Source organism: Hyla sarda, chromosome 1 (genome assembly GCF_029499605.1).
Source record: "Hyla sarda isolate aHylSar1 chromosome 1, aHylSar1.hap1, whole genome shotgun sequence".
Lineage (NCBI taxonomy): Eukaryota > Metazoa > Chordata > Amphibia > Anura > Hylidae > Hyla > Hyla sarda.
This window is the reverse complement of record NC_079189.1, coordinates 107,949,699-107,976,112: the sequence shown is the minus strand read 5'-3', so window position 1 is coordinate 107,976,112 and position 26,414 is coordinate 107,949,699. Positions and strand designations below refer to the sequence as shown.

The 26,414-nt window shown below is 46.0% G+C and overlaps 1 protein-coding gene across 1 annotated transcript in view; it reads left to right on the top strand.

The window, feature by feature from the left end:
- The first annotated feature begins 16,480 nt into the window (after positions 1-16,480).
- TLR3 (toll like receptor 3) overlaps positions 16,481-26,414 on the top strand; it is a 92,876-nt gene continuing 82,942 nt past the window's right edge. Inside the window, exon 1 of the mRNA XM_056559502.1 lies at positions 16,481-16,561. The gene's annotated coding sequence lies outside the window, so the exon portion shown is untranslated. The remainder of the gene's footprint in view (positions 16,562-26,414) is intronic.

Below are 26,414 nucleotides of genomic sequence, written 5' to 3'. Positions count from 1 at the left end.
AAGAGGGTTGCAGGTTGCCCGTGAGGATGTTAATCTGGCCACATACAAGATATGTTGGCAGAATTTGAAACGTGGCCAGGGTCCCAATGTTGGCACCACGGCCCAACGTCAACATATCAAGCGTCACCAAAAAGGAGAACTGTGGCTCTGATGCAGTGGTTCAGCCTGCTGCATTACCCAGTGGCACGCTGCTCCCTGTTTCAGCCAGCCAAGGCTTCACCACCTCAGCCGAAAGGAGCTGTCTGTCATACCCATCTTCTGTCGCTCCAGATGCTCCTGCTCCTCCTACTTCGAGTCAGTCATTCTGCCAGCAATCCATCGGCGAAGCCATGTCCAAGAGACAACAGTGTGCCGAGCCGAGGTGGAGAGTCCCAAGCCGCTATTTCTTTGCGAAAAAGGCTGCGCCGACGTGTGGAACTGTAACTATGGTCAGGGACAATACATGCCCTTTACGGCCCAGTGGGTAAATGTGGTTCCTGCACAGCCACAACAGCAACTTGGACAGGTCACGCCGCTTCAGCCTCCACGCTCTAAGGCTGTTGGTCCTGTGACAGTGTGCAATTCCGCCTCCTCATCCTCCACCACGTCCTCAGCATCTACTGCATGGACAAGTCTCAGTGCCCCTCCAGCTTACCATGTGTGCAGGGCACGGCAGTGTCATGCTGTTCTTCACATGGTTTGCCTTGGCGAACAGAGTCACACAGGAGAGGAACTGCTAAAAGTAATTAATCAAGAAATCGAATCATGGCTTACTTCACGAAAACTGGAAATGGGAACCATGGTGACCGATAACAGGAAGAACATATTGTCTGTGCTGCGACAAGGAAGCCGTAGCCATGCGCCCTGCATGTCACACATTTTCAATCTGGTTGTTAAGTGGCTCCTGAAGTGTTCCCCCCATCTGCAAGACATCCTAACGATGGGAAAGAAACTTTGCATGCACTTCAGCCACTCGTACACTGCAAAGCTTACCCTCCTTAAGCTGCAGCGTCAGAACGGTATCCCTCAACATAGTCTGATTTGTGATGTTTCCACATGTTGGAATTCCACCCTCCATATGTTGGACTGACTTTATGAACAGAGCGGAGAGGGGGACGCCCCTGTGTAACTTCAATGTCAACCAGTGGCAGCTCATACGTGACACCTGACGTTTGCTCAGTCCCTTTGAGGAAGCCACATTATTAGTCAGTCGCCAGGATTACGGGATGAACAACGTCATTCCATTGTTTCATTCCCCACAACACGTGCCCTGATGGCTGGTCAGGGCACTGGAGACGTGGCGCCTACATCTCACGGCCACATGAGCCCTGTGGGGGCTGAACTGGAAGAGGAGGAGGAGGGGCACAGTGGAGCACAGTTTAGGTTTTGCAAAATGGGTGGTTTTTCTAGTCATCTAACTGGAGAAGAGGAGCAGCTAGAGGGTTATGAGGAAGGCGAGACAGAGGACCCAGACAAACCGTGGCAGTATGCAGTGGAGATGGAAGCAGGGAGTTCCTCCGAGTCACTTGCACAAATGGCATGATGAATGCTCACTTGCTTGTGTAGTGACCTCCAAATTGTCACCATTCAGCGACAGAACGACTTCTGGCTCTCCACCTTATTGGACCCTCGCTATCGACACAAACTTTACACCCACTGAAAGGGAGGACAAACTGACCTACTACAGAGACATCCTACATAGTCAGTTGGCCGATGCCTGTCTGCGCCATACACCATCCTCTCGCAGGTCTGCCTCGGGGGCCCACTGTGCTCACCTTCCACTGCCATGGCTGCTGGGGAGGGGTGGGGTGGCTGGAGCAGTACCAGCTCCATCAGCAGCCTGATTCTAGAGTCTCTGATGAGTAGCTTTCTTCACCCACATAGTGAAGCAACCCATCAGTGAAGCAACCCATGGGCCATAGTCACCCCAAGGATGTGGAGAGACTGACCTTTGTGAAGATGAATCAGGCATGGATCAGCCAGGATTTCCACTCACCAATGCCCGATGCATCAGAGTGGATTGACCATGGTGCCACACCAACACTTCACAAATATGGATAGTGCAAAACATATTTAAGGTGTTGCTCCCCAGTTACAGAAATTCCTCCACATCAGACCACAAGTAAGTATTGAGGATATGCATTAGCTAAAACTTAACTTTTCTTAGGAGAAAATATATGGACCCTAATTTTTTTTATATCTAAGAAACAGAAATGTGTGCAAAAAACACCATGTGCCACCTATACCACCAAGTATTGATGTGATTCAAAAAATGTATGGTCTATTGTAACTGGCGGGGGTAAAACTTCCCCTGTAAGGCCCTACTCTCGCATTATTAATTCCCTTCTTGGCAAGTTACTCGCCCTAAAAAGGGCGCCCGCACACAGGAACATTTCCTTATTTCCACCCACAAACACTGCCATTTCCCAGGGTTTTCAAGTGGAAATAGGGTGAGTAACACTTGACAAGAAGGGAATAAATAGGGTGAGAGTAGGGCCTTACAGGGGATGTTTTTACCCCCACCTGCTACTATGGACAATACATTGTTAAAAAAACAACAACTCCCAGTATTGCTGGACAGCCACTGACTGTCAAGGCATGCTGGGAGTTTTAAACAGCTGGAGGAACCCTGTTTGGGAAACACTGCCATAGGGTATTTTTGTGGCGGATGCAAACCCCAAATTTAGGCTTCAAATGCGCATGGCACTCTCTCGCTTTGGAGCCCTGTCGTATTTCAAGGCAACAGTTTAGGGCCACATATGGGCTATTTCCGCACTCAGGAGAAATTGCGTTACAAATTTTGGGGGATTTTCTCCTTTTACCCCAAAGTTGGGGTCTACACCAGCATGTTAGTGTAAAAAAATTGGTGTTGCCCCATACTTTTAATTTTCACAAGCGGTAAAAGGAAAAAAGACCCCCAACATTTGTAATGCAATTTCTTCTGAGTATGGAAATACCCTATATGTGGACGTAAAATGCTCTGCGGGCGCACAACATGGCTCAGGAGTGAGAGCGCACTATGTACATTTGAGGTATCAAAAAAAATGTTTCACTAAAATGCTGGTGTTACCCTACAAATTTTATTTTCACAAAAAAATGTGTAGCCCCATCTCTTCTGAGTAAGAACATACCCTATATGTGGATGTAAAGTGCTCTGCTGGCGCACTACAATGCTCAGAAGAGAAAGAACGCCATTGGGCTCTCAGAGAAAGAATGTGTCCGAAATTGAAGGCCCTGTGTGTTTACAAAGCCCCCATAGTGCCAGAACAGGGGTGTAGTTTCCAAAATGGGGTCACATGGGGGGTCCACTGTTCTGGCACCACAGGGGGCTTTGTAAACGCACATGGCCCCCGACTTCTATTCCAACCAAATTCTCTCTTCAAAAGCTCAATGGCTTTCCTTCTCTTCTGAGCATTGTAGTTCGCCCGCAGAGCACTTTACATCCACATATGGGGTATTTTCAGAAATGGGGTTACTCAAAAGAAATTTTTAAACGCTTTTTCGCCTATTACTCCTTGTGAAAATGTAAAATTTGGGGTAACACCAGCATTTTTGTGAAAAAAAATTTATTTTTCATTTTCACGTTCAGATCTAGCAGAAATTTGTCAAACACCTGTGGAGTATTAAGTCTCACTGTACCCCTTGTTACGTTCCTTGAGGGGTGTAGTTTCCAAAATAGTATGCCATTTGTTCTTTTTTTCTGTTCTTGCACCATAGGGGCTTCCTAAATGCGACATGCCCCCCGAAAACCCTTTCAGCAAAATTTGCTTTTCAAAAGCCACTACAATGAGCATTAGAAAGCCACTATCCACTATCTTATGAGCATTGTAGTGCGCCCAGAGTGCACTTGACGTCCACACATGGGGTTACAAATTTTGGGGTGCATTTTCTCCTATTACCTCTTGTAAAAATGAAAAAATTTTGGGGAAAACCAGCATTTTAGTGAAAAAAAAAAAGTAATGTACACATCCGACTTTAACGAAAAGTCGTCAAACACCTGTGGGGTGTTAAGGCTCACTGGACCCCTTGTTACGTTCCTTGAGGGGTGTAGTTTCCAAAATAGTATGCCATATTGTTTTTTGTTTTTTTTGCTGTTCTGGCACCATAGGGGCTTCCTAAATGTGACATGCCCCGCAAAAACCATTTCAGAAAAACTCACTCTCCAAAATCCCATTGTCTCTCCTTCCCTTCTGAGCCTTGTAGTGCACATACCGAGCACTTAACATTCACTTATGAGGTATTTCCTTACTCGAGAGAAATTGGGTTACAAATTTTGGGGGGGCCTTTTCTCCTTTTACCCCTTGTAAAGTTTCAAAACTGGGTCTACAAGAACATGAGTGTAAAAAATGAAGATTTAGAATTTTCTCCTTCGCTATTCCTGTGTAACACCCAAACGGTTAACACACTTTCTGAATGTAATTTTGAATACTTTGGGGTGGGGGGGTGAAGTTTTTAGCAGCTGTATGCTCTGGACAGTTCCTGATACGGATACCAGGTGTCAGCAGAGAGCACTGTGGACAAGACAAAAAAGAAATTCAAAAAGAACAGAATTTCCTATGTAGCTTACAGCTGCTAAAAAGTACAGAAAGGGTAAATATATTTTAATGGAAGAAATTTACAAATCTGTTTAACTTTCTGGCGCCAGTTCATAAAAAAAGAGTACCCCTTTAACCCCTTAACGAAGCAGGTCGTAAATGTACGTCCTGGTGAGGTGGTACTTAATGCACCAGGATGTACATTTACGTCCTATACATAACCGCTAGCATCTGAGCGATGCTCGGGTCATGCACGGCAGGTTCCGGCTGCTGCTGCATCCAGGGACCCGCCAGTAGTGGCGGACATCCGCGATTGTGCGGATGTCCGCCATTAACCCCTCAGATGCCATGATCAATACAGATCACGCCATCTGCAGAAGTGCAACACTTAATGTGGACGATCGGATCGCCCGCAGCGCTGCCACGGCGATCCGATCATCTGTAATGGTGGACAGAGGTCCCCTCACCTGCCTCCATTCGTCTCCCGAAGTCTTCTGCTCTGGTCTGAGATCGAGCAGACCAGAACAAAAGATAGCCGATAACACTGATCAGTGCTATGTCCTATCAAATGATTGCTATAAATAGTCCCCTATGGGGACTATTAAAGTGTAATAATAAAAGTAAAAAATAAAAGTAAAAAATTTTTAAAAATCCCCTCCCCCAATAAAAATTGTAATTGTCAGTTTTTCCCCATTTTACCCCCAAAAAGTGTAAACATTTTTTTTAAATAAACATATTTGGTATTGCCGCATGCGTAAATATCCGATCAATTAAAATATAATGTTAATTATCCCATACGGTGAACGGGGTGGATGGAGAAAAAAAAGTCCAAAATTGCTGCTTTTTTTTATAACATTTTATTTTTAAAAAATTGATAAAAAATGTATTAAAAGTTTTATATATGCAAATGTAGTATCAAAAAATATTACAGATCACGGTGCAAAAAATTTGCCCTCATACCGCCGCTTATACGGAAATATGAAAACGTTATAGGTCAGCAAAATAGAGGGGTTTTAAATGCACTAATTTGGTTAAAAAGTGCAGAAGACAAGACCCTGGACAAGGTTTCTATAGCCAGATTAAAAAGCAACTGTGATAAGGGACAGCCCTGTCTGGTACCTTTTTGGGGAGTGAACGGGGTAGAGAGGGGTAGAGGTGTAGAGATACGGGCTAGGGGTGTTGATGATGCCGTGATAATGCCGTGATATAGGCCCATAGTCTGGAGCATCTTCCACAACCATCCCCAGAGCACATTGTCGATGGCTTTTTCAGCATCCACCGACAATATGGCCGGGGACGGGTGCAGAGATGGACGGAGCTTGATCTCATCCAGCACTGTTATGACTCTTCTTATATTTGCCACTCCTGAACGCCCCTTCACAAAGCCCACCTGCAGGGGAGAGACCAGACTAGGCAGTAGATTCGCTAAGCGATCTGCTAAAATCTTGGAAGCAAGTTTTAGCAAGTTTTAGGACTCTGATGAAAGCTGTATTCATGGTAGGAGGTAGGTGGGAGGAATGGTGGTGCCCTGCAGGTAGGAATTGAGTAAGCTCAGTAAAATCGGGGAGATGTGATCCCTTAAGATTTTAACTCCCCCCCCCCCCACAAAAACCCATCCGGCTCCGGCACCTTATTGTGCGATAACGATTTAATCACACGGTCTAGTTCCTTCCCAGTTATCGGGGCATTGAGAGTCACCCTCTCATCCTCAGCGAGGGAGGGGAGGTTAGCTGATGTCAGCCAATCTCTGGAGGAGGAAGTCGGCACTTGCATATCTGAATAAAGGTTTGGAAAATAAGATTAAAGAAGATCATTAATCTTCTTGAAGTCCCTCTGTAATATGCCAAAGCCATCTTTGAGCACGGAAATATGAGAAGGGGGAGTAGAGCCCTTAGCAAATCTAGCAAGAAGGGGGCACGCTTTTCCGCCTTGACGAAATAGGGTTGCCTCAAATTGCGTTCGTCCTGAAGTTATCCCTTCGTTCAATGCAGGTTTCATATTCTGCCTTTGCTATAGACCAGGCCTCCTTAGAAGAGTCTGATGGGGAGGTTTGAAAATGGGTATAGACCTGTCTCAAAGTCTGGCCCAAAGAGGTCAGTTGTGTGGCCAGTTTCTTTTTTAGGGCTGAAGTAAATCCTAAGATGCGTCCCCTCAGGACAGCCTTGGCGGTGTCCCAATATAGCTGGGGCGTCACAGTATGAGTCACGTTGGTCTGCACATATTCCAGCCACCAAGCTTTTAGTAGCGCATGAAATTGCTCATCTCGCCCCAGCCCTACCGGGAACTGCCAGAGGAAGTCAGTTCCTCACGGCCAGTGGCATTGCGACCCGGGTGCGGGGGGTGCGGCGGGTGACACCAACCTAATGGGGTGACACCAAGATGCTCCGCAGCACCCACCCCCCCTCCCCAGCTACACAGACACTCCCCATCTGTGCCCGACCGGCCTCCCATCCGTCAGCACCCCCCCCTGCGCTGTGTGTGCGGTGCGCCCATCCGTCAGCAACCCCCCCTCTTTCACCTGCACTGTGCGCCCGTTCGTCATCACACACCCCCTCGCCGTCACAAGCACTGTGCCCGGCCTCCGCTCCCACGTCTGCGCCGGCCTGACGTCACACTGCATGGCCGCGCAGGAGGACGTCAGTTATGTCACTCGCAGGGCGCCAGGTGAGAAGGAGCACTGCGCTGGATGGGTGAGTGTGTGTGTCTCTCTCTATCTGTGTGTGTATGTGACTCTGTGTGTGTGTGACTGTGTGTGTATGTGACTCTGTGTGTGTGTGTGTGACTGTGTGACTGTGTGACTCTGTGTGTGTGTCTGTCTGTGAGTGTGTGTCTATCTGACTGTGTGTGTGTTTGTGTGTGTGTGTCTCTCTGTGTTGTATGTGTTTTTTTTTTGTGTGTGTGGTGGTGGTGGTGGGGGTGGGGGGGTGGGGGGTGGGGGTTTGATCCAGCGATCTAATGTGGGGAGACTTTGACCCATTGTGGGGAACCTGCGGCCTAATGTGGGGAAACTACTACCAAGTGTGCGGAGTCTATGCTACCTAATGTGGGGAGTCTATGCTACCTAATGTGGGGAATCTGTGCTACCAAATGTGGGGAGTCTTTGCTGCCTTATGTGGGGAGTCTATGCTACCTTATGTGGGGAGTCTATGCTACCTTATGTGGGTAATCTGTGCTACCAAATGTGGGGAATCTATGCTACCTAATGTGGGGAATCTGTGCTACCTAATGTGGGGAAATTGCTACCTAATGTGGGGTAACTGGTACCTACCTAATGTGGGGGAACTGCTGCCTACCTAATGTGGGGGAACTGCTGCCTACCTAATGTGGGGGAACTGCTGCCTACCTAATGCTCCCCCCCTGGCAGTAGCACCCTCATCATCCACCAGCAACACCCACCCCCCAGCAGCAGCACCTCCATCAGCAGATCCTGGTGGTGGATAATGGCGGTGCTCCTGCCAGGAGGATGATCCTGCCGATGGATGATGGGGGTGGTACTGCCAGGGGGGATGGCCAGTAGCACCCTCATCATCCTCCAGCAACACCCCCCCAGTAGTAGCACCCCCATCATCCACTAGCAACACCACCAATACCCCCCTCCCGTGGTAATAGCATCAGCTAACGGATGTTGAGGGGTGTTACTGCGGTTGTGGTATTATATTCAGAGGGTGCACTGTATGGCAATGTTTTTCAGAGGGCGCAGTTTGTGGTAGTATTATATTCAGAGGGCTCAGTGTGTGGTAGTATTATATTCAGAGGGCGCAGTTTGTGGTAGTATTATATTCATAGGGCGCAGTTTGTGATAGTATTATATTCAGAGGGCGCAGTTTGTGGTAGTATTATTAGAGATGAGCGAACTTACAGTAAATTCGATTTGTCACGAACTTCTCGGCTCGGCAGTTGATGACTTATCCTGCGTAAATTAGTTCAGCTTTCCGGTGCTCCAGTGGGCTGGAAAAGGTGGATACAGTCCTAGGAAAGAGTCTCCTAGGACTGTATCCACCTTTTCCAGCCTGCGGGAGCACCTGAAAGCTGAACTAATTTATGCAGGAAAAGTCATCAACTGCCGAGCCGAGAAGTTCGTGACGAATCGAAGTTACTGTAGTTCGCTCATCTCTAAGTATTATATTCAGAGGGTGCAGTGGGTGGTAGTATTATATTCAGAGGGTACAGTGGGTGGTAGTATTATATTCAGGGGTACAGTATGTGGCAGATTTATATTCAGGGGTACAGTATGTGGCAGATTTATATTCAGAGGGTACAGTATGTAGCAGATTTATATTCAGGGGGCGCAGTTTGTGGTAGTATTATATTCAGAGGGCGCAGTGGATGGTAGTATTATATTCAGAGGGTACAATATGTGGTAGTATTATATTCAGTGGGTACAGTGTGTGGCGGTATTATATTCAGGGGTACAGTATGTGGCAGATTTATATTCAGGGGTGCAGTATGTGGCAGATTTATATTCAGGGGTACAGTATGTGGCAGATTTATATTCAGGGGTGCAGTATGTGGCAGATTTATATTCAGAGGGCACAGTGTGTGGTAGTATTATATTCAGAGGGCGCAGTGGGTGGTAGTATTATATTCAGAAGGCGCAGTGGGTGGTAGTATTATATTCAGAGGGTACAGTATGTGGTAGTATATTCAGTGGGTACAGTGTGTGGCGGTATTATATTCAGGGTTACAGTATGTGGCAGATTTATATTCAGAGTGTACAGTATGTGTTGGTATTATATTCAGAATGTACAGTTTGTGGTAGTATTATATTCAGTGGGTATGGTATATGGAAGGTTTATAACCAAAGAGTATAGTGTATAGTAGTATTATATTTAGAGGATACAGTGTCTGGCAGGTTTATAATAATAATTGTTTTCATATAGAGGATGAGAATGCGCTGACATAGTGAGGAGACGTCTGAGCGTCACATTCTGCAGAGAGAAGTTTTAGCTGGACCAGGCGGTATGTACCATCTGAATTAGATAAGTGAAGACTATAGAGAAGACGTCACCTGTAGTCACTGATATCATTGTACATTCTCCTCTCTGTGTCCTATCAGAGCTGGAGTCACTTGTCAGTTCTACAGTTAGGTCAGTGAAACTACAACTCCCAGCATAACCTCACCACTGCTCAAAGGGGTACTCTATTGGAAACCATTTTTTTTAATCAACTGGTGCTGCAAAGTTAAACAGATTTGTAAATTACTTCTATTTAAAAATCTTATTCCTTCCAGTACTTATTAGCTGCTGTATAAGCGATTCACAGGAAGTTATTTTCTTTTTTAATTTCTTTTCTGTCTGACCACAGTGCTCTATGCTGACACCTCTGTCCATGTCAGGAACTGTCCATAGTAGGAGCAAATCCCCATAGCAAACCTGTCCTGCTCTGGCCAGTTCCTGACATGGACAGAGGTGTCAGCAAATAGCACTGTGGTCAGACTGGAAAGAACTACACAACATCCTGTGGAGCATACACCAGCTTATAAGTACTGTAAGTATTAAGATTATAAATAGAAGTAATTTAAAAATCTGTTTAACTTTCTGGCACCAGTTGATATAAAAGTAAATGTTTTCCAGTGGAGTACCCCTTTAAGTAATTCTGGGAGCTGTATATTTAAATGGTGAAAACTTCTTTAACACTTTCCCATTCTGTGGCAACTGGTATATCTGATTATTATACTGGAATTTCTCACAATGCGCTACAACAGTGGTGTCTGTCACAACAGGCTAAAAACTTACTGGGGGAGGGGGGAGGTATGGGGGTGACACCATTTTCTTCCGCACCGGGTGACACCAACCCTAGGAACGCCACTGCTCACGGCATAATATCTGCTATATAGAGTAAAATGGGAGAATGGTCAGATATGACCAAATCCTCCAGATGCACACGCTGCACTCTAGGGTGCAGGGACGGAGGAGAGAAGTAATGATCTAGTCTTGACCATGAATCATGCACATGGGAGTTATGGCTATATTCCTTCGCCTCGGGGTGCAGCGTGCTCCAGACATCAATCAGTCCGGTTTGTGATGCCCGTCGTAGTAAAAAGAGGTAATAAGATCTAGGGGGTAAGTGTCTCCATCTATTGCTCCTCCTATCCTCAGCCGAGCACATTACAGCATTAAAGTTCCCACCTACGTATCCCCTGTGGTTATCCATTACTTGTTGGGCTAAGCCCTCAAAGAAGGATCTGTCATCACCGGGAGGGCCATTTGTGTTGAATATAGTGAAATCTCCTGAAACTGTAGTAATGCATACCTGATATAGTCTCTCCTCCGAATCTTTTTGGACCTGTAACAAATCATATGTAAAAGACTTGTGGAATAGAATTAACACCCTCGCCTTGCAATTCACCGCCGGTGAGCCTTCAACTCTCTCCACCCACCACTTGCACATGTGAAAAAAATCTGACTCCTCCAGGTGAGGCTACTGAAGAAGAGCCACATCTGGAGACAGTGGTTTAAGATGGCACAGAACCAAGCTACATTTGTTAGGGGACCGCAATCCCTTAACATTCCAGGAAACGACCTTCATAATACCGCCAGTGGAACGGTAACTCTAGCCAGACGAGAACCATTACGGACCAGTAGCAGTATTTGGCATGAAGGATCACAAAATAAAGATACCCCATATAACAACATCCACCCCCACCCCCTTCCCAAACCAGTGGGTAACCAAACATATGGAAAACAGCCAGAACCCGTAAAACCTGCATCACTACCAGGGTTCTAAGAGCCTTAGTGACTTCCCTACTTCCCAAGCCAAGGACATATACCAACAAGGAGAAGGCTCCCCCCCCCCCCACCCTCCATTTCTCCAATGGAGAAAAATAAAACCCGCTAGGCAACATGTCCCCCATAGCACCATAGGATCCCCGTTAGGATTAAACATCAGACCTCTGAGCCCAAGTATGTTTGGGCACGGTAAGCAACACCAGGAAGAATTACTAAGTACAGAGAGCTAAATAAGAATTTTTTCTCTTCACCCCCATCCCCCCCTCCCGTTGCTCCCCTCTTATACGGTGTATAGCGGAAGCTTCCCCCCTTTATCCCTGTAGTGCAATCATAAACCCCCCCTCCCTTTACCCCCTTCTAACCCCATAAGGCTACCCAACAATGATCTAGTCTGACCATGAATCATGCACGTGGGAGTTATGGCTATAGTCCTTCGCCTCGGGGTGCAGCGTGCTCAAAAAAAGGCTCCCCCCTCAAAAAAAAACCTGGCAAAACGCAGGAGACTCTGAACTTAGAATCGTCAGGAAAGATGGAGAAGGCGAGGGGACGACATCTTGAGGTGTCCACTTCTATATGTTTATAGCTGTCCAGGTCAGCAGAGGCAGACTCTGTGGAGGTGTACAGAACAGAGGCCCCTAAAAGGAAATCAATATGTTGTCTGTCCTTTGGAGGAGAATGCCATGGATCTTCTGGCAATAGTCTTTGTGAGGTTACGGGTGAAAGCTGTCCTCTGGAAGGGTTGGAAGACTGCAGAAGGTCATCCTCAAGTTCCCTCAGCGGTGTTAGCGGAGATCTCAGGGGGTGGCAGCAAGAAGGAACGAAAAGTTTTCTTTTACGGGTGACTTCCGCAGAGAAGTCACCAAACAGCAGTAGCCTGTTGCCCTCGAAGAGGTGGTGGTCTCGTCCCTGGCGGAAGGCTCTGAGTAGGTCCACCTTGTTAGTAAAGTCCAGGTATTTAACAATAACTTTGCATGGCCGGTTACGGTGTTCCAGACCCAGGGGCACAGACTTTTCCACTGCTGCTCTCATGTCTGGGCCGAGCCTGTGTGCCCGTTCTACCTTACAGGGGTGGGGGAGTCCCAATGCCTTTGGGAGCAGGACCTCACAGATATGATGAAGGTCTTTACCTGGGACAGATTCCGGTAAGCCCACGATTCTCAGGTTGCTTCGCCTGGACCGTTTCTCCAAGTCCTCCACTTTGTCTCATAGTCGGTGGCATTCCGATTCCAGGGATGTCACTCTCGAGTCGAGCCCTCCATCCGGTCCTCCACAGAGTTCACTCTGGTCCCCACTTCAGAGAGCCGAGAGCCATAGGCAGCTGTAGTTTGCTGGAGTTGCTGCAGTGTGTCCTGCATCGCAGTCACCACAGCCTCTTGTGCACGTGAGACTGATTTTAGCCACCTCCACCACCAGCTTAGCATAGACCAGGGATGCCAGATCAGGGGAGTAAAAGTCCGGCGTAGAGGCCCGGTCTGGCAGAGACGGGGATGCTGCCCTGCTAGAAGCTGGGAACTCCGCCATGTTGGCCATGCTGCCCCGTGACTCGGGGTACGGCCCGCATTCCTCTTATTAGCTTTTCGCCCCGTGCAAAGTAGGTAGCGGTACATGCAATGTCCTGCCTCTACGTAGATGTCTCATGGGGTTCCTGAGTCAGCTAGTGCGGGTGAATAGAGCAGGTTAATGCGAACGGATGAGGAGCTCAGCTGGTACACGTCTCTATAGCATGGCGCTGGAACCGGAAGTCCCGCAATCTTATCACTATGGGTTTTAAGAGTCACAGGTGGAGCTTTTAAAAACTCAATTTTTCCTCAAGCGTTTTTTGGGGAGTTGGATATTCTTTGATTTGTTTTGGGTGGCATGCTGGCTTAACCGCTATCTTTGTTCCCAACACTTATGAAGTGCAGTTAGTAGATCCAGAAGTGCCCCCAGACTGTCTGTATATAGGGATAAAAGAACAGAAAAGAAACCAACTTCAGGGAGTTTCATATGTTCACCAGCTGAGCGAACTCTGTCCTTCATCCCGGCATGTGAGCTGCAGCGTTCGTGCCAGAGCGCTCACGTCCTTCTCCTGCTCTCATGTAACCTATGGCTCACCTGATTGGCTCAGCCATAGAGATCTCCCGGAGTGTACCATCATCCGAGAGCTTGTTCTCATGGCATGATGTCCTTCCCAACCCAGCTATTTTTTTCCCTTTAAATGTGCTATTATTGTGCAATAATAATACATATACTTGGCTTCCCCATCTATAGGATAGCATATAATATTGATTTACTACTGCATAAACTTGATGGATAACCTGTTTTGTTCATTCTCCCCCAAAAGCTGGTAAAATTTCACCATCAGTTATATCCACCCCAACTGTGAATGGTCCCATCAAAAATTACAACTTGTCATACAAAAAAAAAAAAACACAACCCCTCATACAGCAACATCAACGTAAAAACAAAGTTATGGCTCTTTGAATGTGATAATGAAAAAAAAAATGAAATAAAGTGCTCCATTCTTAAAGCATACATCCGGAATTTCAGGCATGTGCCATCTTAATCTCCGATTTGCGGAGACACGGGTCACATTGGATGATACAGTTGCCAAGGTAACCGTACAATGCTCAGTGAGTTCTGTGCACAAGCCCTGTAAATGTTAAAAGAGCTCATGCATTGTATGGTAGCCTAGGCAACAGTACCATCCAGCATCCTGTCTCTACACGTGCTGAAGCTAAAGATTGCACAGGCCTAAAACTCTGAATGTACGCTTAGGCCCACAATTAGCCAGTCCTAAAGAGATTAGGAGTTTATTTGTTTAGAAATATTCTGTTGAAGTATAAATCACTGTTTCATTTTCCATAAACAAATGTAAAGCATAGTAGCTATGTATATCAAGTATCATACCTCATCCAAGGACAGGAGAAATTTGTATACAGTAGTTGAAAACAGCAAGCATTTTGGTATGGCCTCCAACCAGTGATCCAAAGTTACAGCAGATTCCATGCATACTTCCAACACACAGCACATTTTAAAGTTCTATTCAGGTATTCTTGCAAATGAAATGCAGCCTACCATGTGAGATTCTAAACACAGAGCTGTGGGTTTGGTACAGAATTACAGAGTGATTTGAGAACAGCTTTTGGGCCACACACAGAGGCACAGAAAGGTTATTGTACTAATTTGAAAGGAAAAAAATCTGTTTTCCTCTAGGAATAAACTATAGCCTTGGTGACTTGACTAGCTACACTTCGAAAAAATTACTAAAAAAAAGGATTTGAGTTTACAAATAAAGTCAGCAAAGGTTGAAACCATATAACTATAGTGTGTTGAACATATTGTGCTGCTCACAAAAAGCAATATTATTAAAGCAATGGGAGAGAATAAAATATGTTTAAGTTGACAATGTGTGGAATTAAGTATTTTATTTATTACTCCCCCCTTAGTTAAGCTGATAAAAGGTAGTAATGATGCTGGGAAATACCACAACTGGCCATTAGCTGTGGGGAATGCTGGGGGCTACTGGGGAGTGTTACGGAGGTTCACCAATAAATCCACAGTATTCATTGATTTTGTGAATATCCTTAGGTCCTCCAATGAAGACCCATATAAGGGCTTGTTTTTTGCGTGACCAATTGTAATTTGTAATGAAACCTCTCATTTTACCAAAAAATTTATGGGGAGCCCAAAGAATTATTTTTTAGGGAGGAAATTTAAATGAAAACCAAAATTTTCCACATTTTGGAGGGTTTCGTTTTCACACTGTACACTTTACCGTAAAAATGACATGTGTTCTTTATTCTGTGGGTCAATATTATTAAAAATGATACCCATGGCTAGATACTTTTCTATTTATGTACCACTTAAAAAAATCTCAAACTTTTCATACAAAATCAGTAATATAAAATTGCCCTGTTTTGACCACCTATAACTTTTTCATTTTTCCATCTATGAGGTGGTATGAGGGCTCCTTTTTATTGATACCACATTTGCATATATAAAACTTTTAGATCACTTTTTATAAAAAAAAATTTGGAATACAATGTGACAAAAAAGCTGCATTTTTTGACTTTTTTATTTTTTGCGTTTACGTCGTTCACCGTACGGGATCATTAACATTATATTTTGATAGTTTGGACATTTACACACGCGGCTATACTTGTTATGTTTGTAAAAAAAATTATGCTTTTTGCGGGTAAGATGGGAAAAAGGGACAATTTTTGCTTTTATTGAGGAGGGGATGTTTTTTTACTTTTTATTTTTACATTTTTCAACTATTTATTTATTTATTTTTACACTTTTTATGTCCCCATAGGGGACTATCAATAGCAATCAGTTGATTGCTAATACTGTTTAGTGCTATAGATAGGGCATAACACTGATGAGTATTATCAGCTATCTTCTGCTCTGGTCTGCTTTATCTCAGACCAGAGCAGAACACCCAAGGAGACGGCCAGAGGCAGGTGAGAGGATTTCCGGCCGCCATTACAGATGATCATCTATTTTAACATCCGCATTGCCACAGATGCCGTGATCTGTATTGATCACAGCATCTGAGGGGTTAATGGTGGACATCCGTGCAATCGTGGATGTCAGCCATTACTGGGGGGTCCCTGGCTATGAAAAGCAGTCGGGACCTGAAGTGTATGACACGGACACCGCTCTGATGCTCGTGATTATACACAGGACGTAAATGTATGTACTGGTGCACTAAGTACCTCCGCACCAGGGCGTACATTTATGTCTGTGGTCCTTAAGGGGTTAAAGAGCGTAAGCCAGTTTGTGTCTATTGAAGATAGCCCTTTTGAAATTTCTAAAAACTCCTCTGAACTTAAGTTCTCAAGACTGAAGCTGTGCACAGTGGTGGCCAAAAGTTTTGAGACTGACACAATTTTTTTACATTTTTTTTTAAATTGCTGCTTGAGTTATTTTAGATCTTTTAGTCAGACGTTTCACGGTATACTGAAATACAATTATAAGCATTTCAGAAGTTTATAATATTTTATTGACAAATACATGAAGTTTATCTCAATATTTACAGTGTTGACTCTTCTTTGTCGAAACTTTTCATCCTGGTATGCTGGATTTCAGCTTCCAGTAAAGGCACATACGTACCTAGAGCCCCTTGTGCCCCTGAAGAGGTGCTTTATCGGCACTCCCCCCTTCCTGACCTCCCCTTCCCCATGGCAATGCCCTACTCCCCACAAAAAAAGTAATATTCTCTGATCACCACCATTCTCCTTCCTTTTCTTCTCCAGCAGGTGCAGACCACCATAACAACTTCTTCCAGCCAAAACTATTCTCTTCAGCATCTGCAGGACAACCAGCACAGTAAGAGTAAGTAGCTTAGTATGTCATCTATTAAGTACTGTAGGTGTATTCCCCACAGTAGGCTAGTAATTTCCCCATTAAGTAGGTATGTCCCACAGTAGTTAGAGGTAATAGTTAGTTCTCCGCCTAGGCTGGAATAGTCTGAGGTACGTAGCCCTACCCAATAGGTAAATACATTCTCAGGTAGGTAGAGCAATCTCTACCTCCCCAATAGGTAAATAAGTTGGTTGGTAGCTAGCTCTGTAGGTAGGTAGCCAGCACGGTAGGTAGCCAGTTAGGTAGGTAGCCAGGTAGGTAGCTAGCTAACTAGCTAGGTTGGCAGCTAGACAGGTAAGTAGCCAAGTAGCTAGGTTGGTAAGCAGGTAGATGAGTAGTGCAGTCGCCTATAAGTGACATTATTGTGTCTGCACTGGATCAGGGCTTAGGTCACAGTTCCCGCTCAGGTCTTGCCATTTATACTAAAGGGTAGCCTTCAACTGTATGCATGCAAAATGGCACTCACTCATCTGGGGACCCGCAAAAGTGTCCTGGATTCCTCAATAGCAAGCGAGCACCTGTGCCGGATGGGCCACCTCTCCATCCCTGCTTCAGGGACTTTGGTACAGTTGACAGATCTGTTTGGCAATTTGTGTCCCCCTTGAGTGTGCGCCTCTGGCAAGACCAGGTTTGCCCAAGTGAAGGTACACCACGGAGTAAAGCTTTAATACAGCATGGTCGGAGCAGCAGCCTCTGTCTGCTGTTCTGACCACCCTGTAGGAAGCCTTTACTATCACTTGGCCCGAACCATACTTCATCATAAAGTGATATGCTTCTTCAGGAAAAAAAATATGTGTAATATTGGTTAGTATTAGCTTTCAAGTTTACCATGGCAAATTATGCATAATACAATGACCATGATAAGTGTTTTGTTCCTTTACATATTTGTGTATTTTTCAGATCAATATTATTTATCACAAAACAGCTGGTATAATATTGCTATTTTCAGATTTGCTGACATCTAGTGGTCAAGCAAGCTATGAACTACAATTTACCAGTATTTTATTTTACAGCCTGCAGCCATACCACATAGTAGTATTTTTATTCATTTGGTCAAACTGAAAAGTATGTAAATGAATAGAGGTTTTCGGGCTCCACAACATTTTTTCGTTTTGGGTTCAGGCAGGCATAACAAAGTAGTAACAAGGAGTAATACTCACCTACCTGATCCTAAGCCACTGCCAGCCTGTTTCAGTCTACTGAATGGCAAATCGGCCATTCTTGTGATATTTCTGCCCTTCACTGCATATCAATGTGCCTTTTTAGACTCTCTGTTGGACTATGTTTGATTAAAGAACTGGCATTTTTTATTTATTCATTTTTTTCTCCTACCTTAAGAATATGGCAGCTATTTTATGTGGTTTCTTTAGTAATGGCTTAGGAGCAGAGCCATCTCATAGACATCTTTCCATTATGACTAACACGAGCCCCGTTATTATTACCCCATTATCCATCATCACCAGGGTTTCCAGGAAGAGTTGGGAACCGTCAGGTCTAATACTTCAAAAATGATGGTCATGGGCAGCCATAGACTGATATTGATCATCTGAAACTTATACCTTATCCTTAGGATAAGGGATAAGTTTTTCAAGACTGGAGATCTCCTTTAACCCCTTAGGAACCCAGGGCATACAGGTACGCCCCTGATCCCGAGTCCTTAAAGGGGTATGCCGCCCCTAGACATCTTATCCCCTATCCAAAGGATAGGGGATAAGACGTCAGATCGCCGCGGTCCCGCTGCTGGGGATCCCCGGGATCCCCGCTGCGGCACTTCGCTATCATTACAGCACAGAGCGAGTTCGCTCTGCACGTAATGACAGGCAATACAGGGGCCGGAGCATTGTTACGTCATGGCTCCGCCCCTCGTGACATCACGTCCCGCCCCTTTCAATACAAGTCTATGGGAGGGGGCGTGGCGGTTGTCACGCCCCCTGCCATAGACTTGGATTAAGGGGACGGGCTGTGATGTCACGAGGGGCGGAGCCATGATGTCACGCTGCTCCGTCCCCTGTATCGCCCGCCATTACGCACAGAGCGAACTCGCTCTGTGCTGTAATGATAGCACGGTGCTGCAGCGGGGATCCCCGGGCTCCCCAGCAGTGGGACGGCGGCGATCTGACATCTTATCCCCTATCCTTTGGATAGGGGATAAGATGTCTAGGGGCGGCGTACCCCTTTAAGGAATCAGGGCATATCTGTATGTCCTGTGTCCTGCTAACGGGGTTTAAACCATTCTCACAAGCGGAGAATGGGTTAAACCCCGTGGGTCCTGGTTGCTACAGGCAGCGAGGACCCAATGCCAATGCCGGGCACTGCCGATGGGGCTGATGCCAGGCATTAACCCTTTAGATGCCGTGATCAAAGTTGATAGTGGTATCTAAACTGTAAGTAAAACTATCCCGACAGCTCAGCGGAGCTGATGGGGACCATGGTGACAGAAACGCTATGTCCCGATCAGCTTACTGGATGAAGGGAAGGTCCTCACCTGCCTCCTCTTCGTCCGATCAGCGATCCACTTCTCCATGTGTGCGCAGCAGGCTAGAGCAGCAGAGCGCCGGTAACACTGATCAATGCTATGCAGATGGCATAGCATTGAACAGTGTATGCAATCAGAAGATTGCATGGTATAGCCTCCTAAGGGGGCTAAAAAAAAGTACAAAGTAGTAAAAAAAAAAAAAAAAGAGAATACATGTGAATAAGCCCCCCTAATAAAAGTTTAAATCACCTTCTTTTCCTATTTTTTTAGTAAAATAATGTAATAATAAAAAATAATCATATGTGGTACCACCACGTGCGTAAATGTCCGAACTATTAAAATATATGGTTAGCTAAACGGATGGCAAACATGTAAAAAAAATACAAAATAATGAATTTTTTGTGACTTCATATACCATAAAAATATTAATAAAAAGTGTTCAAAAAGTCCCATCAAAACAAAAATTGTACCGATAAAACCTACAGACTATGGCGCAAAAATTAAGCCCTTATATAGCCCCATACGCAGAAAAAAAAAATTATAGGGGTCAGAAGATTTTAAACATACTGATTTTGGTGCATGTAGTTATAATTTTTTTTAAGTAGTAAAATAAATAAAACCTACATAAATTTGGTATCCCTGTAACCGTATGGACCTCCAGAATAAATATGTGTCATTTTTACCGAAACGTGCACTGCGTAGAAACGGAAGCCCTAAAAAGTTGCAAAATTTATTTATTTATTTTTTCATTTCACCCCACAAATATTTTTTTTGTTTCGCCGCAGATTATGTAATTAAATAAGTAATGTCATTACAAAGTACAATTGGTGACGCAAGAAACAGGCCCTTATATGATTCTGTAGGCGCAACATTTTATGCATTATGATTTTTAGAAAATGAGGAGGAAAAAACGAAAGTGCAAAAATGAAGATTGTTTTGAGTCCTTAAGGGGTTAATATAATGCCTCCTATTCCTCCTCATCCATTAATATAATGCCCCCCTGTGCACCCTTATGCAATATTAATGCCCCCTGTGTCCCCAAAATGCTTATAGTGCCCCATTGTGTCTATACAGAAAAAAATAAAATCAATAATACTTACCTAGTTCTATATCCCACAATGTACGGAGCAGCTCTTCTTTTCAGCTCTGTAGCCTATGAGCCGCAAGGTCAGGATCTTCGAGCTGGAACAATGATGTCATATCATTGCACTGGCCAGCCAGGGGAATTGATGATACCTAAAGCCTAAGAGCTCCCACAGCTCCACCATTTTACTGCTCTGCATCTGCATCAAAGAGGCAGATGTAGTGGCTGAGATGATTATTTCCTGCTTGATGGTGTCACCCTGCTTGGGCGGTGACAATGGGTGTGGTTCACACCCCCTAGCAATGCCACTGCCCCTAGCACCCTTTATCCCCACCCAAGCTTAAGGTAAGTCTCCACCTGCCATCCCCAAGCACTCGATAGCCTCACCTAAGCCCTATATCAGCTTCTGCATGCCTTTGAGGAAAATCCAGGGCTTTTCAGCATTAGGAGTAACAAGGGGGGGGGGTTTATGAGGAAGGGGCACTGAGGGGGGGCAGTCTGTTGTAAAGAGCTACAGGAGAACGTGTACCTGTGGTGAAGTTGCTCCCTCATGGCGTCCATCGAAGATCTTCTGACACGGATGCAGGAGGAGGTGCTGCGCCGGGGCCCCGGATGGCTAATGGATCAGTTGCGGGACATTGTGGCCCCCCAGTGGTGCCTGCAGTGTTGCAGAAGGAGTTGGCGCCGCTATCGTCCGCTGGCCCGCCTGAGTCCAAGTCCATTCCCGAGATCCAAGCACTACCAGCATAGCCCTAACATCTGCCCCTCGACCTCTGCTGCCGGGGGGCTGGCGTGACGGCGCGCTGGTGAGGCTGAGCAGGGGGTGGGGCAGGATGCTTCCCCTGCTCTCTGTCGCAGTGGGGAGCTTGTAGCTGATGCTGCCGGTCCCCAGGTGATGACGTCTGTCGGGGGGCAGGCCCGGCAGACCCAGACAGCGGCTGCAGCGGTTCCCGTATCCCGGCGGGGAGGACGGAGTGAGATTGGTCCAGCATGTGATACCCGGGCCGCGTCAGGTAATGGTGTCAAGGAGGGAGCGCCAGATGCAGCCTGAGGAGCGGGATGAGATGCTGCCATATGGGGAGGGATCTGTTAGCCCCGCCTCTGGCTCACAGGGCAGGGAGGATGAAGATTCTGTGGCGGGGGATGCACGGCCCCTGAGCCCTGGTACTGTGGTGTCCCAGTACTGGACTTGGTCCCGTACCTTTGTCATAAGTCCCCACAGTCAGAGTTCCTCCATGCTGGTAGGGCTTTCCTGATGGGTTAACCCCTAGTCGCCTCATAATGCCATTTAGACATGTATAAATTTAATATATTTTATGATAATGTAATTGATGTAACCATTGTTACAGTGGCCCCAGCAATGGCTTTTAACTTCATGGTTAATGTGAACCCATCCGTATCCCAGTCCAGTCTCACGAATGTTGCCTGGGATACAACCATTAACCCTGTAAAGGGGTCCTTACCTCGCTCTGAGTCCCAGAGGGGTAAAAATTCAATCAGGCGAGGGTGGGGCATCCGAAGAGATTTCAAGTAGAGCCTTATTAACTCTCTTGGTTTAGTGTGTTTTGTTTCCGCAGACTGTTATGGATACAACATGTTCAAGAAAGTGCCTGGCAGGACGGTGCCACGAAAAGTTCCTATTATGTAACGCAACCATCAAGCTTTTGCCCGGCCCATGGCCGAGAGACTCCTAGTACTGGGAGATTCGTAAGTGTGTGCCCGGCGTATATGGTAGCCGTGTCTTTTCATGGACTCTTAGCACAGTTGTGTCTGTTCTATTGTATATACATCTGGAGTATTATATTTTCATGTTGTGCAGCAAATTTTCACTAATGTCAGGTGAATGCACCTGAAAATTTCTGTGTCTAAAATAAAATTTATTGTAAAAAGTTAAGACTATGTAAATGGTTATTCTACAGGGATTCCAATTTCTGTACACAAGTACATAATTTTCTTGTGGGTGTTGTAGTAGCAGGTCTACTAAGTAAGTAAGTAAAGCAAGTAAAAGCACGTAAGCAGAAAGGTAACTCTCAGTAAGTGTTATCTAGGAAGAGTTCTAGGGATAAGAGCGTATAGCCAATAGACCCTAGTAGCTAGGTATTGGTCAGAGAGCCACAGGCAAGCCAATACAAAACCAGTGTATAAAACAGGTAATCAAAGGAGGTATAAATAAAATAAGCCTTCAATTTATTATACATTCTTTTGGTGATAGTCAATTGTCAGTAAAAAAAATAATAATAATAAATAAATAATATAGTGTTAGTCAGCACTTAAACTCATGCATAGTCATAATAAGGTAAATGTTGATAGTAAAGTAAAGGGATTTCTAAAAATATTCTAAAGTAATCCTGCTTGGAAAATCCAGGTTTTGAACTAATAATTCATCATTATCCTAGTTATCCTGTTCAAGAATTCATAGCCTCATATTATCCTGGTCGTGAATTCAAAGTCATACACTATCTTGTTTGGGTATTCATAATCCTCTACAATCCTGCTCATGGAATCCTGTTCTTGAAATCATGGGTACTACAACCCTACTCATGAGTTCACTAGTACTTCCAATCCTGTAATCAAAGTAATGTAAGGAATGTAATGTAAAGAAAATTTTGGAGCTTGCAATTTTGGTGCTTGCAAGGACATTTCATTATGCGCAGACTCTTTATCATCGTGTGTTTTCTATAGCCTGACTAAAGGACATTATAATTATGCCCAGGACTGTTCATGGACTCTCAGCATTTCGGCCCTCTGTCTTTGGGGACCATCGTCGAGGCCGACTCATCTTAAGTTAGGGGGTTTGTGGTGTCCTGGTACTGGACTTGGTCTCGTACCTTTGTCTTAAGTCCCCACAGTCAGAGTTCCTCCATGCTGGTATGGCTTTCCTGGTGGGTTAACCTCTAGTCGCCTCACAATGCCATTTAGACATGTATAAATGTAATATTTATGATAATGTAATTGATGTACAGGACCTTTGGTCACGTGATTTCTGGTGAATTGTGTTATGCTAGGTTTAAGGACCTTTGGGTCATGTGACTAGGTCATGTGATGTAACCATAATTCCTTGGTTTAGGACCGACAGGTTTGGGGACCAATAAGCTTTGATCCTGCCCATTCTGTATATAAGGGCGCTTCATACAATAATCTCTCTCTTAGTTCCGGACTACCAAACTGAGCAGATCTGTTATCACAGCTACAAGACAAGCTAGGCCTGATGCCTTCCACTTCAGCCGCTTTCTAAACCGTGAGTTAATCCGATTCCAATCTTACCAATCCTACGTGACTACTGAACCTAACCATACCCCTAAATTCAGTGGAACAGCGTACAGCATAATCAAAGCATATTTTACTACAAAGTCCCAGCCAAATTGTGAGAAGCCTAAATCCCAGTCCTCTTGTAAAAGACTGTTTGTTATCATTATCTGCATAAAATCTGCAGTAAAGTTATTTCTAGTTTACTACAACTTCTGCTGTGGACAATGCTTTATTCCTCCCTATTATTCCTGGGATGGGTGGCGGTAGGACATATACATTGAGGATGCCCGCACCCTGGCATCACGACAAAGAAGGGTTAATGCTATAGCCTGCAACATTACTCTACAACACCCCTGTTCACCCTACATCCCCCAAGCTCACCACAGTACGTCAGTCAGTGAAGAGTGAGTCGGTGGGGGTTCCAGGCCCCGAAGTGGTGGAGCTGCTGAGAACCGGCCTTCTGGGGCTCAGGAGCAAGGGGGAGCTCGTCCCTGAAGTGGAGGTGCTGCAGCGGGGGAGGGGGGGGAGGGTTCATCCGCCCTTCTGCCACAGTTACTGCAGATGCTGATGCTGATATGGGTAGGGAGGCCTCTGACCCAGTTCGGGAGATTCGGGATCCAGAGGTTTACAGTGGAGTTTCTTCAAGAGTGACGGAGTTTCTACAAGAGTGACAGAGTCAGGCAGTGCCAGAGAGGCCGGGTGAGTCTACCACCTTTTCTGGTTCCTTGGGGGGGCGGGGGTGGAATCCGGTTAGTTTAATGGGTTTACAATTGTTTTTGTAGAGGGATGCCGGCCCTATTAATGGGTGGGGGGCTGGGAGTTGGAGGGTCCCCGGTTCCTGTGTGGGGTTTGCAGGGTGCAGGGGTTGGGCCTGTAGTAGGTTCGCCTGTTGGGAGCGGGTCGCTTGCGGCTGGCGGGCTGCTTGTGGTAGGGCCTGCGGCAGGGCGGGTAGGATCTGGAGGTGGGGGGGGCGGCTGTAGCAGGGGCTGGGTCCAGTGCGGGTCCGAGTGTTCGGGGGCCATGCGGTTGGTGGATGCCACAAAAGGTGCGGTTTATGTGTGATTTGAAGGGCCTCTGGGGGGTCATTTGAAAGCAGAGGTGCGAGAAAAATTTGGAAAGGGAAATTTAATCTTGTTTGGGTTAAGCTGGAGGATACCAAACGCTTGATCCTGCAGACATTTTCAAATTGGCTCCAGGCTTTTGTGAACCTCACCAGTGTGATTGGGGAAAAGGTGTTGGAACATTGTTCCCGTCTCTTTTTGTTGTTTAGATTCAGTGGGGGAGTTGTACCGGGTGTACAGAGTGACAGCTTGGCTGCACTATGATGAGCAGTTCAGGCAGCGAATGGCGGTTCGGCCAGCCTTTCATTGCGATCACAAAGACATTAGTCTTTGGATGAGGCTCATGGCGGCACTGCAGGGTGGGCAGCAGCCCTTTCGTGAGGGCACCAGCAGTTCCCGCTCAGGAGCGGGGCGGTCGGTGGCAGCAGCAAAGGGACTGTGTTGGCAGTTTAATGATGGGGCCTGTAAGTTTGGGGTGGTGTGCTGCTTCAAACACGAGTGCATAGTTTTGCCCACTGGGTCCACTTTTGGTGGAAAGGATGGCACCTTTCCTAGACAGGTACCCAAATAGGGTGGCGGCTGCCCTCTTGCGTGATGTGTTTTCTTGTGGTTTTCGAATTCCAAGTGTTATGGTGGAGCCATCTGAAGGGGGAGTACTCAACTTGTCCTCGTTATGGCTCAGCCAGGGCTGGTGTTGGAGAAGTTGTTTAAGGAAGTGGCGTTGGGATGGATGACAGGTCCGTTTGATTCTCCTCCATTGCCTGGGTTGTGTGTTTCCCCTTTGGACCTTGTGCCAAAGAAGGAGCCAAACAAATATCACCTTATTCATCGCCTGAAGGGGGGTCGGTGAATGATGGGATTGATCCGGCGTTACGTTATGTCATATACATCGTCTGATAAAGCATTGGTATGGGTGCGGCAGTATGGGCGGGTGGTGCTGTTGGCTAAGACGGTTGTTGAAGCCGCGTTTTGGTTGTTGGTGGTGCATCCAGATAGTTTTCCGTTGTTGGGGTGTTGGTGTGAAGGTCAGTTTTTTGTTGATCTTTGTTTGCCTATGGGGTGTTCCATTTATTGCGCCTATTTTGAACACTTTAGCACGTTTCTGGAATGGGTAGTGCGGCCAGACAGACAAGACAAGACGGAGGGGCCGGTGTTGACAGTTCAGTTTTTGGGATCGTCATTGATACTTTGGCCATGGAGGATCGTCTGCCTACCGACAAGCTGGAGGCTCTTAGGGGAGAGGTAGAACGGGCATGCAAGGAGCGCAAGCTGAGGCTACAGGAGGTCCAGTCATAATTGGGCCGTCTTAACTTTGCTTGTCGCATTATGCCCATGGTGAGGGTTTTTTGCCGCTGGCTGGTGGCTGCTACTGGGAGGGAGGGGGGGGTTCGGCGGCCGCACCATTTCGTGTGCTTGTCGGTTGAGTTGTGGGAGGATTTGGAAAGAGTTTTTGGGCCGCTACAATGGGTGTTCGGTAGTGTTTGAGCATCCGGTTACTAGTGCTGATTTGGAGCTTTACACTGATGCTGCGGGAGGATGCGTGTTTGGGGTGTACTTTCGGGAACAGTGATGTGTGGGGGCTTGGCCGGAGGAGTGGAAGGTGGCTGGGCTACTCAGAAATTTGGTGCACTTAGAGTTGTTTCCAATAGTAGTTGCGGTGGAGGTTTGGGGGGGCAGTGCTTGGCAATAGGCGGGTTTGCTTCCATTGCGACAATTTGAGGGTAAACAAGAATCAGGAGGCATATCTCCGACAGTAGGAGTGAAGGAGTAGGCATTTCCATGTTATCACGCCATTTTCGAGATGTGCACGCGGGGGAGTTGGATTCCCTGCGGGTGTCTGGTATAGAAAGGGTTAAGATAGGTATTAGAGGAGGGGATGCGAGAAAACGCCTCTTCAATAGAGAGACATATTGGATATTTCTTTTGGATACTGTCACGATGCCGGCTGGCAGG